At 46.0% G+C, this 10,855-nt stretch overlaps 1 protein-coding gene across 4 annotated transcripts in view; it reads right to left on the reverse strand.

The window, feature by feature from the left end:
* The window catches only part of EEF2K (eukaryotic elongation factor 2 kinase), a 49,043-nt gene extending 42,640 nt beyond the window's left edge, over nucleotides 1-6,403 (reverse strand). For 3 of the 4 annotated variants that reach the window (XM_079953784.1, XM_079953786.1, XM_079953783.1), the window contains exon 1: nucleotides 6,083-6,403. The gene's annotated coding sequence lies outside the window, so the exon portion shown is untranslated. The remainder of the gene's footprint in view (nucleotides 1-6,082) is intronic. The other variant, XM_079953785.1, reaches the window with a different exon arrangement.
* Nucleotides 6,404-10,855: the final 4,452 nt, after the last annotated feature.

The following is a 10,855-nucleotide window of genomic DNA, read 5'->3' on the forward strand; positions in this document are numbered from 1 at the left end:
TGCTGCGATATTTGGAAATTGCACACTTCCTGCTTTTGCCATTCTGCAGGTGTCATTCTGGGCTCCATAGTTTACCCTTCAGAGTTACAATTTTGCCTGTAAATACGTGTAAGTGTGAACTGAATTCTACCCCATTCCTACTTCCAAATAAGCAAAGGTGAGACTATCTTTTTTTCCATCGCTTTACTCATGGAAGTGACTCAAAGCAACTTACAAAGACAGCATAAATCCTAAAACCAATTACAATAAACACAATCAATCAAAACAACCTCAGCTGCGATTCCTGTATTGCATGGGGTAACTTTCCAACTCTATGATTTTTTTATATATAAAAACAAACCCAGACACATCTAGAGATCAGGCTGAAAGCAAGTGGGGTTCATGCAGCTTCTCCTCTAACTCAAAACCCACATTTCTTTAGAACCAGCATAGGGAAGCTATGGCCTTCCAGATGTATGATAAACTATCATACAACATGCAACATACACAACATGGCTCATCATCCATGACTGTTGGGTCATGCTATCTGGAACTGAAGGGATCTGGTGTTCAATAATGTCTGGATAGCCATGGCTTCACCACCACTGCATTAAAATAACACCTTTTGCCTACATATTAAAACCCCTACCCGGCCAGAAACATTGGTTCCCAGAACCGTCTTGTCCAAAACTGTTTCTCAGCACTCTCTGGAAACACTGTGCAACATCTCCAAATGTTGCCCGCGATCTTGAGAAAGTGTGCAAGTTGGGAATGGTACAAGACCAAGCGGCTCGAGACAACCCTAGGCATGTCTGCTCAGGGAAAAAAGTCGTATCGAGTCCACTAGGACTTACTCCAAGGTGCTTAGGATTGCCGCCTAAACGGGTTACCGATTCAGTATGGAATTTAGAAAGTGCATTTTGTTACTTGCCAGGATCAGAGCTGCAAAGCTATAATTGTGCTAAGGAAATGGAAGGGACCCCCAAAAGCCATCTATTCCAACCCCCAGCGATGCAGGAATGCAACGCAGTAAAACACCCATATCTAACAGAGTACAGAAAAGCATACAAGACTGCTGTCCTCTACCTGTGCACTCAGGGGCTTGTGCCCAGGTTGTTTGTGTAGAAATCTGCACCCTGAACAGTGCAACAGGGCTCTAAATTCAGCATTACAATAGCCACAAAATAATAATTACTTGTAATAATAAAGATTGACTGACTGACTGAATTACTAGCAGGGAGGGAGGGAAACAGCGTTACAGAATACTTTTAATGCTACTTTCAAAATTTATTCAGTAGTCAATCTGCAGAGACAACAACTACTTTCTCTCCCAAACCACAGAATCAATTATTATAATGATGATTATGGCTGTCATTTCCATTTCTTCCTGCCTGTGCTCACAGTGTAAGTCAGAACGCTGTCTTTGTCCCGCGAGGTTTCCAGAGCCTGCTACCTTATGTTGAGAACAGCAGCGGTTATTTTACACAGCATTCCAACAAATACTGTCGGAAACAATTCCCCACCCATTTTGTATCTTGGAAATTTATTTTTACTTCTTCTTTAGGGCTTGTACCCAGTGTGCATCGAGCTTTAGGAAACACAACAATCTCTTGGGTTGTAACACCCAGAAAGTGAAGGAATCATGCAGCGTTTGAATGCAAAGTAGACTCTGCACAAACCATGCAGAAAATTCAATTTTGTATTCATCTTTGTATGTGATGCAGGTCATAACTAGTAAGCCCACAGTATGGTTTTCTTTGAATTAAAACCCAGATAGGTATGTTGATTCAGCCCCCATGAAGCTATAGTCTGATGTAGGACTATAGGACAAGTAATGTAGGACATGAGATATCTACATATCTATCTTGTTTTTTAAATTGTATTTTAATCAACATGTTTTTATTATTGTTGTTAGGTGCCCTGAGCCCGGTCTTGGCTGGGAAGGGCGGGGTATAAATAAAATTTATTATTATTATTATTACACATGGAGTTAAATGTTTATTTACTTATTTATTTTTGCAACACTTTGGTGCGTTGGCATGGCAACGGTTGCATAACATTTAATGGTGCAGGAGGTTGGTACTGTGCAGCCATGGTTTTTTGGGGGGGGGGAAGTATCCCTCCCTTCCTCCATCTGTTCCATGTTCAGATCCCCATAAATATGTGAACATATCCAAGCTTGTCAATAAGCAAATCTGCTGACTGAGTGTGTTTGGCTGCCATGACATTACATCAACAACCTGCAATCAAACAGTCCAGGAACATTCTCTGCTTAGAAAAGGAAGAAAGCAGGCTGCAACCTCGTTGTCATTTATGCCGGTGAGCAGAAGCCTACTTTTGGAAAAACACAAATGGCTATTCCTGGGTATGAGAATCATCCCTGCCTTTGTTCAACTACAGAATGTTTAATTCCATTACGTAACACTGGGTGCATTAAAACCCAGCAACGTCCTACTGTAAATGCTCTTTTGCACTGTGAGCTTAAGCATGTTTACTCACAGGAGAAGTCCCAGTGTGTTCAGTGGGACACACTCACCAGGGAGAAAGCTCAGCCAGACTTATTTTCAAGTAAACATGTACAGGACTGTGGCACTGCAGTTTCTAAAATGCTCTTCCACTACACAAACACCATACAAATGACACACTCTGGTGTTCTACAGTGATGCCCCTCAGACAAATACCCTGGTACAGTAAGCAGGGTTGCCAGACCTGATGTCTCCAGATTTGCCTGGCCCCCCTCCAGGTGGAAAGCTTAAATCTCCAGGTCCACCAGAGTGTCTTTAATTACCTATCTATCAGACAGATTGTGGATGCAACTTGCAAGCGTCAACCCACCAAGAGTCAGCTGCAAATTGCAGCGCAAGCACTTCCTCCACTCCTTTCTCCCAATTAACCTATGTCTCCGGACCCTACTCCTCTGACATCACCGGGGGCCAGGGCCACCCCTAGGTCTCAGGTTTGTACGCTGAAATCTCAGGGTCTGGGGGTGTTCCTGATTTGGCCATCCTAACAACAGGCTAGTTCCCCTATTCTCTCTCCAGAGAATCACCAGAATACACTGACACACGTTACATGGGGGTAAAAATGTGGAGTTTGTCCTGGGGAGAATTTCAAGGGGGGGGGGAGGCCTGGAAGGCCTCATTTGGATTTCCCAGCCATGTTCTGTGTTAATTTATGGTGCTGGCATTGTGGGGAAAGCCAGCATTCATTCCCTTATTTCCAGCACGACTCCAAAGCCTTCGCCCATTCTCCTTCCTCAAGCAGTTATGAAGCCTTCTTGTTCTCCATTACAGTGGTACCTCGGGTTAAGTACTTAATTCGTTCCGGAGGTCCGTTCTTAACCTGAAACTGTTCTTAACCTGAAGCACCACTTTAGTTAATGGGGCCTCCTGCTGCTTGCCACACTGCCGGAGCACGATTTCTGTTCTTATCCTGAAGCAAAGTTCTTAACCTGAAGCAATATTTCTGGGTTAGCGGAGTCTGTAACCTGAAGCGTATGTAACCCGAGGTACCACTGTACTTTCAAATGTGCTCCCACAGAAACAAGTTTCCAAGCTGGTTAGTGTCTGTCCTAGAAGACAAGGCTTCACAACACGGCACTTTTGGAAAATAGCAGCATGAAGGGAATCATTCCTTAAAAGATAATGGCTGCTTCCTTATTGCAAAGCACCCTAGCAGAATGCTACCCATCATTTAGGCACCGAACGCCCTGTCTTTTGGGAGCATTTACACTGGGATAGCTGAATCTTGAACAAAATGACTTTCTGCCTGCTCAGCCTTTTCCTAATCTGCTGCAGCTACAGCTTGTTGTTGTTGTTTAGTCGTTTAGTCGTGTCCGACTCTTCATGACCCCATGGACTAGAGCACGCCAGGCACTTCTGTCTTCCACTGCCTCCCGCAGCTACAGCTAGGGTCTGTCAACATCACAGCGGTTTTAACACAGATGTTACAGAGTGAAGGGGAAACAGAGAGTCCATAGCCCTGTTCACATGAAGCAAAAACGCAACACATGGTCAGGTGTGAACGAGGGATAATGCCCACGTATTTGGGGGAAATCCTGCCTGCTACACCCCCCCCCCCCCCGGTGATGCTGTTGCTGCATTACGTGGAGCTCAGCCATAGTTTGGCTTATGATTACATCCAAACCCAGGCTCATGGTTTGTCTCCCCCAAGAACAAATCTTGGTCAGAGTTCGTGGTTTGTTGGGAGCGAGACAACCCACAAGCCCAGGTCTGGATACAACACTATACCAAACCATGGCTTATCTACAGGTAGTGTAGATAACACACACTCACCGGTTCACGCTTAGCCATGGTTTGGTGATACGTGAGAACTGGGACCATCCCTGAAGAAAAGTATCAGCTTTCCTCACAGATCAGTCCAGGGTACCAAATCCGAAGACTGGTGCATCTAACTCGGTGCTGTCTAAACCAATTGCCCACAACTGTCCAGGCTCACTCCCATTCCTACCTAGAAAGGCTGAGGGTAAAATCCTGGGACCTTCCATATGCAAAGCACATTCTCTGCCACAAAATAAAATCTCTTCCTTTAAACAGAACAAATAGTCGAGGATCACCAGTCAACCATAGCTGAATAAATCAGTATACAGTATATTAATTTCAAAACAAAGTAACTAAGGCTGTAATCCTGCTCACACTTACCTGGGACTAAGCCCTACTGAACACACCGGGACTTGTTTTTAAGTAGCCATGCCTAGGATTCTGCTGGAAAGTGGCAATCATATAACTAATTCCTAATTTGATGGGTCCTACTTCTGAGTTGTTGTGCATAGGATTGCGGTCTAATCGGGGACAGAATTCCTTCCCCCACCCAAATATGGTGTCCTGACAGATCCAAAGGGGAAAAAGAACCCAACAACTCTACAGAAGGACACACGCAACCAAAGGTGTTTCCAAACTCTTGCTATTTTCGGGTGCAATTCATTCACTTTGCAGCAGTGGCGTAGCGTGGGTTATCAGCACCCGGGGCAAGGCAAGTAATTTGCGCCCCCTAAACCATGGATTTGCGCCCCCTAACCCGTGGATTTCCCTAACCCCCAGATGTTGCGCCCGGCCCCCCCTGCACCCCCCACGCTATGCCACTGCTTTGCAGCAAATTTGAATTGTGCAATTAAAATTGGAGATCTCCTACAAGAGAAATCAGCTTCCCCAAAAGATCAGGATAAAGAGAGCTAGGGGTATTCCCTTGCCTGCCAGTGGAGATAATACTGAACTAGATGGATCAATTTTCTGACTCAGTAGAAGGCAGCTTCTTAGGTTCACTGGAAAGCGTGGGATAAGGCTTGATGCATTGTCATCAGACCTCCCCGCAAACAGATGAGGACAAACGCTCAACAAACAGCCAACTTCGTCTAACCTCCCTGCAAACAAATCAGGAGACATATTCAACCAACAGATACTCTGGAGGAGCTGTCCTTCCCCCCCCCCCCGCGCAATCTGTTCTCATTAAATGACAATGCATTTGGAGATCGGTTCATAAAAACACTCACTAGCTGATCACGATCTTGGTTTTTAGAAAATTAAAAAAACCCAACACACACATGCGCAAACTCACCAAACCCTTCCTGATTTCGATGATTGACAGAAACGAATCACGAGAGGCAAATAAAACAAAATGCCCACTGTGCAGCCAGGAACACAATAGACGGTTGTTTCTGTCCACACGGCCGCTCGCAACTCCCACAGAGCCCACTTGTGTGTTGATGTAACCCTACCTACACCCCAGTCGCCAGCACGGAGGTCAGCAGCGCGGACGCTCCCAGGAAAGCTCTCGAATTCAGACGTGTCAGCGAAAGAAGGCGGGAGGGGAGGATGGCAGGAGGGTCAGCCCGGGCGCTGCTTGCATCTAGCCGCTCCTAAGGAGGGGCAGGAAGAGAAACCTCCTCGGGCTGCCACGATTGCCGATAGCCAGAGCTTGGGGCCGTCTGCAAAGGCAGCTAAGGCGGCCTTGCAAACACAAGCGTCCCCTATGCACCCAAGCTGACCTAAACCCACACAAATACACACGAGGCCAATGCCAATGCTTTTCCTTGCTTTGCCCGCCCCAAACAAACGGCAGGAGCAATTGCATGCCCGGGGCCTACCTTTCCACGCAGATCCACACCTTTGCAAAATAAGAGAGGTTCCTGCTTGCTTTCCACCTCGCCAACCCCTCTCGCTCTCTTTTCTGCAGAAGGACGGCCCAGCTAGTCGCCTGCAGAGAGGCGGGCCAGGCTTTTGCAAGCGGGCCAGGAGCAGAGGCGACGTGCAAGAGCCGCGCGCGCCGGCTGCTGCTGCTGCTTCCCCCGGGGACGGGACTGGGGCGCACCGAGCACGTTCCGGAGCGCGGCGCCTGCAGCCTCCCTGCTGAACTCTCCCTACGCAGCCAGGGATCCGACGGCACGCCTCGTTCTCACCCCGGGCTGGAGCAGGAGGAGGAGCTGGAGCAGGAGGGAGGGAGGGAAAAGGCGGCTCTCCAAGCCCAGAAGCAGAGCCAGGCGGGGCTTCGGGGCGTCCGCATGAAGACCGGGTTTAAAGCGCATCGAGCGCGTGTTTAAAGCGTGAGACGAGGTGCCTGGAGCTGGGAGCTGGGTAGCAGGGCAGCACAGTCTAGGGTGGTTGCAGCCAGGGCCGGATTTAGGTTTGATGAGGCCCTAAGCTACTGAAGTTAATGGGGCCCTTTATATGTCCAGCTGTCCTTTGTCAACAACAAATGTTTTTGTGGGTTGAATATACTGTATGCTATATAGTAATTTATGGACCTAATTACATCATAGGAGCCTACACAACACAAAACACTGTTGCTGTATGTAGGTTTTATTTTATTTGTTTTTTTATCTTATATTTTGGAAATGTACATCCAGTTTTTCCCCCTTTAAATTTTTTTGGGGGGCTCCCAAGAGAGTGTCAGGAGTTCAGCCTACACTCGAGTAGGACCCGGGCAGAGACACATGCCCGACTGGCATGTTCCCTCCCTCCTGGTCGATCAGGAGCTTCATAAGCTTTCTTCAGCCCGAACATCACAGTGATCGATGCCAACAGACACCGGCACACTTAGGGATCTTCAGAGTCTGCACAGTTCACGTGACAGACCTCAGCAACTCAGCATTTTGGCTAATCTACTTAATTTACATATAAACACACACGGAGCACTGCAACATGGTTCCCTCTCTCTCTAGCATCAGACAGCAAAGAGAAAAAGAACAAAGGACACAGTAACACAAACATCCTGTCTCCATCACTTCCCACTCTGTGGGGTCAAAACATATACAGCGGTACCTCAGGTTACATATGCTTCAGGTTACATACGCTTCAGGTTACAGACTCCGCTAACCCAGAAATAGTGCTTCAGGTTAAGAACTTTGCTTCAGGATGAGAACAGAAATTGTGTTCCGGCGGCGCGGCAGCAGCGGGAGGCCCCATTAGATAAAGTGGTGCTTCAGGTTAAGAACAGTTTCAGGTTAAGAACAGACCTCCGGAACGAATTAAGTACTTAACCCGAGGTACCACTGTACCGTCATGTGAAAGACAACAATACCATGACTAAAATCATGGAGCAGGAATTCTAACAGAGAGTGGGGCCCTAAGCTATAGCTTTTTTAGTTTATACATAAATCCGGCATTGGTTGCAGCCCTGGTCGCCACACCCTGTCAGTAGCAACCAAAAAACCGGGGATTCTACAGTCTGGCATAATGGTTAGAGTGCTGGACTTGGGCCTGGTTCAAATCCCTGCTGGGCTGTGATGTTTGCTTGGGAAACCTTGGGGCAGTCACTGTAGCTTAGCCTAGCCTACCTCACAGCAGGGGTGTAGCCAGGATTTTCCACAATGGTTGACTCATGTGGGTTCTCCCCACCACACACACTTTCAGACTTTTTTTTTTTACTGTGCAGTTTTCGTGTGCTTTTGTTGTAAACCGCTTTGATATTCTTCATGAGATAGCGGACTATAAATAGTTTCATGAATGCATGGTCGTTTTCTGTCAGAAACACTGTTTCGGGTTTAAACAAGAGCTTCACTTATAATACCCCACAACTGAATGGCTGCTGTTAAATCTATTGCTTCCTAGCCGCTTTGAGTCCGTCAGGGAAAAATAGATTAATAATAATAATAATAATAATAATAATAATAGAATGGCTATCTGCTGTTAATTTGCCTCTAGCCCCTTTCTAGGTCATTTTCCTCAGGAAATAATAAACAGCTTTATTCTACCAGACAGACCCCTAAGCACCTCTTGCTCTTTTGCTAGCCAGGCCCTATCTGCCAGTTAAACTGTCATATTCTTTCTTTATCACCCTCACTCTTTTCTGATTAGCTAATGTCCGTTTCCTATCTGTTGTTGTGTATACACCACACCTTTAAAGCACATTCAGAGCAAGTTCTTTCAAAGAATTCTGGGAACTGTAGTTTTCCCCCTCACCAACCCTTAACAAACAACAGCGCCCGGAATTATTTGAGGGAGCAAATTAGCTTCAGATGTGGAGCAATAGTCTGTTGACCATGTCCCTAAAACACATTCCCTCCCAAAGAATCCTAGGGAACTGTAGTTTACTTCTCCCCAAAGCTACAATTTCCAGCACCCAGAAAGTCTACAGTTCCCAGAAGTATTTTATTGTGGGTACAAGGGTTTCACTGGAGGTTTTTAAACAGAAGTTGAATAGCCATCATCTATCAGGAATTGTTTAGCTGCAATTCCAGCATTGCAGGGGTTTGGACTAGATGACCCTCAGGACCTTCCAACGCTACAGTTTTTTTGGTTATAAGTGCTTTTGGTGTATAATGTGCTGATTCTCCCCCATTAAGAAATCTCCCAGGAATATATTATTCTTCTGTAGATCAGTGTTGTTTTGCTTAAGGTTTGCCATAAATAAACAATTAAATAAGTTTATGACTTCAGTGCAGATGAGGATAATTTTGTCTTGCCGGTTTCATTTAAGAAAGATCAAGTGAGCATATTTTCATATATCTGTTTTAAACTGTTTTAAGGAGATAGATGGTTTTGATTGTGCATTTAATCCTGTTGGTCTGTGACTGTAGCAAACCAACAATTTATTCATACATGCTAGTACAACTGTTATTATCTGGACGTATAGCCGGGATCAGGAAACCTTTTCAGAAGGGCCGGTCCACTGACCTTGTGGGGGGCCGAACTATATATATATATATTTTTTTTGGGGGGGGGAATGAACGAATTCCTATGCCCCACAAATAACCCAGAGATGCATTTTAAATAAAAGCACACATTCTATCTACTCATGTAAAAACACCAGGCAGGCCCCACAAATAACCCAGAGATGCATTTCATGTAAAAACATGCTGATTTTGAAGGCGATTGGGCCGGATCTGGCCCCTGGGCTTTAGTTTGCCTACCCATGACATATAGCCTCAATTGCTCACCCTCATCCACCCCAGGAAAAATTTTATTTGGAGGGGGGGAAAGAATAAAGACCCACTCATTTGTATGGGAGCAAATGCAAACTGCAATACGCTTGCATGCATATTTGAAGAAGAGGGTGTGTGGGGGGAATAAAAGCAGCACTGTCCTTTCCTTGGTTCCCACTTTATCTACACACGGCCAGCTTCCTTTAGAAAACAGCATGAAAGCTTCTGGGACTTGTGGCAAGTTAACTAACTAGGGCAAGAAAATAGGATGAAGCAAAGGATAGTCTCTAGTGGACGTTTTTCTCTTAACTCTGCGACCCGGGAGGAAAATGCTGGAGCACCAGCGCCACCCCGTGCCCACAATGTGCAACAACAGCAACCCTTGCAATATAATCAGGTCCACGTTTGCAGTTCGGTGCGAGGGACGCCATTATTTACTGTATTTTTGGGCGTTTGGGGTTGCCTTCCAGGGCGCAGTTAACGCAGAGCAATCCTAATCTCCAGACCCATTTTTAAAAATATATATATATACACTTTCGGAGCAGGGAGCAAACCGTGTCGGAGAGCTCGCATTTTATTTCCTTGCTCACTTATTTAAATAAATCCACAGCCTGGCAGTGCAATGAGTCTGCACGGTGGTTCCTTTTTTTTTTTTTTTTGCTTTTCTGCTCGGAGCAGCGGGGAAACCATCTTATCTGGCAGTAAGGGCGGCGGCGAGCAACAGAGAATTGCAGGGGAATATTTGCTGCGAAGCTCCTTTCCTTTTGCAATGAACGGGGAAGGGGAAAAAAAAAGCAAGCAAGCCGGAAATAGCTCTGCAAGAATTTCCCGACGTCCCTTATATGCCGTTCAGAGCCTCTCTGCAATCGGGCGGTAGCGTGGCCGAGTGGTCTAAGGCGCTGGATTTAGGCTCCAGTCATTTCGATGGCGTGGGTTCGAATCCCACCGCTGCCAAGATACATATTTTTTATTTTTTTCCCTTCTCTCTCTTCCACCCGAAATCTCGGTAATTTGCTCCCCGTTGATTGGAAAGGTGATCTTGAAAGATTTTGCTGCTCTCCAAAATCCCGGGTTTCGGGATCGTGATGAGCTGCCGTTTGCAATGCAATTGCGATCTCTGCAATGCCCTTAAGGAATGCAGCTGGGAGACTCACATTCCCAAGGCGGCCGGGTGAAATTCCCTTTATACCTCGCTTTTTATTTCGTCGTTTCCCCCCGGGGACTGAAAATACTGTTCTGTCTGGCAGCTCTCGCTGTTCTAAAACAGGCCTGACATGCATACCAGCCCATTCATTGCCTAGACAAAAACCACGCGCTTTCAATGGGGAGAAAAGCGAAAGACGGTGAACTAAACATAACACGAACTGCAAAACCATGTAGGAATGGAACGACATGCCCATTTCGGTTGTCACTTTCGATTCCCTCCATTGCCCATTTCCCCAATCTTCAGTTCCCCTTATTTCTAAAGCAATTTCTTATTTAATTAAAAAAAACCAA

Source organism: Podarcis cretensis (genome assembly GCF_951804945.1).
Source record: "Podarcis cretensis genome assembly, chromosome: 14".
Lineage (NCBI taxonomy): Eukaryota > Metazoa > Chordata > Lepidosauria > Squamata > Lacertidae > Podarcis > Podarcis cretensis.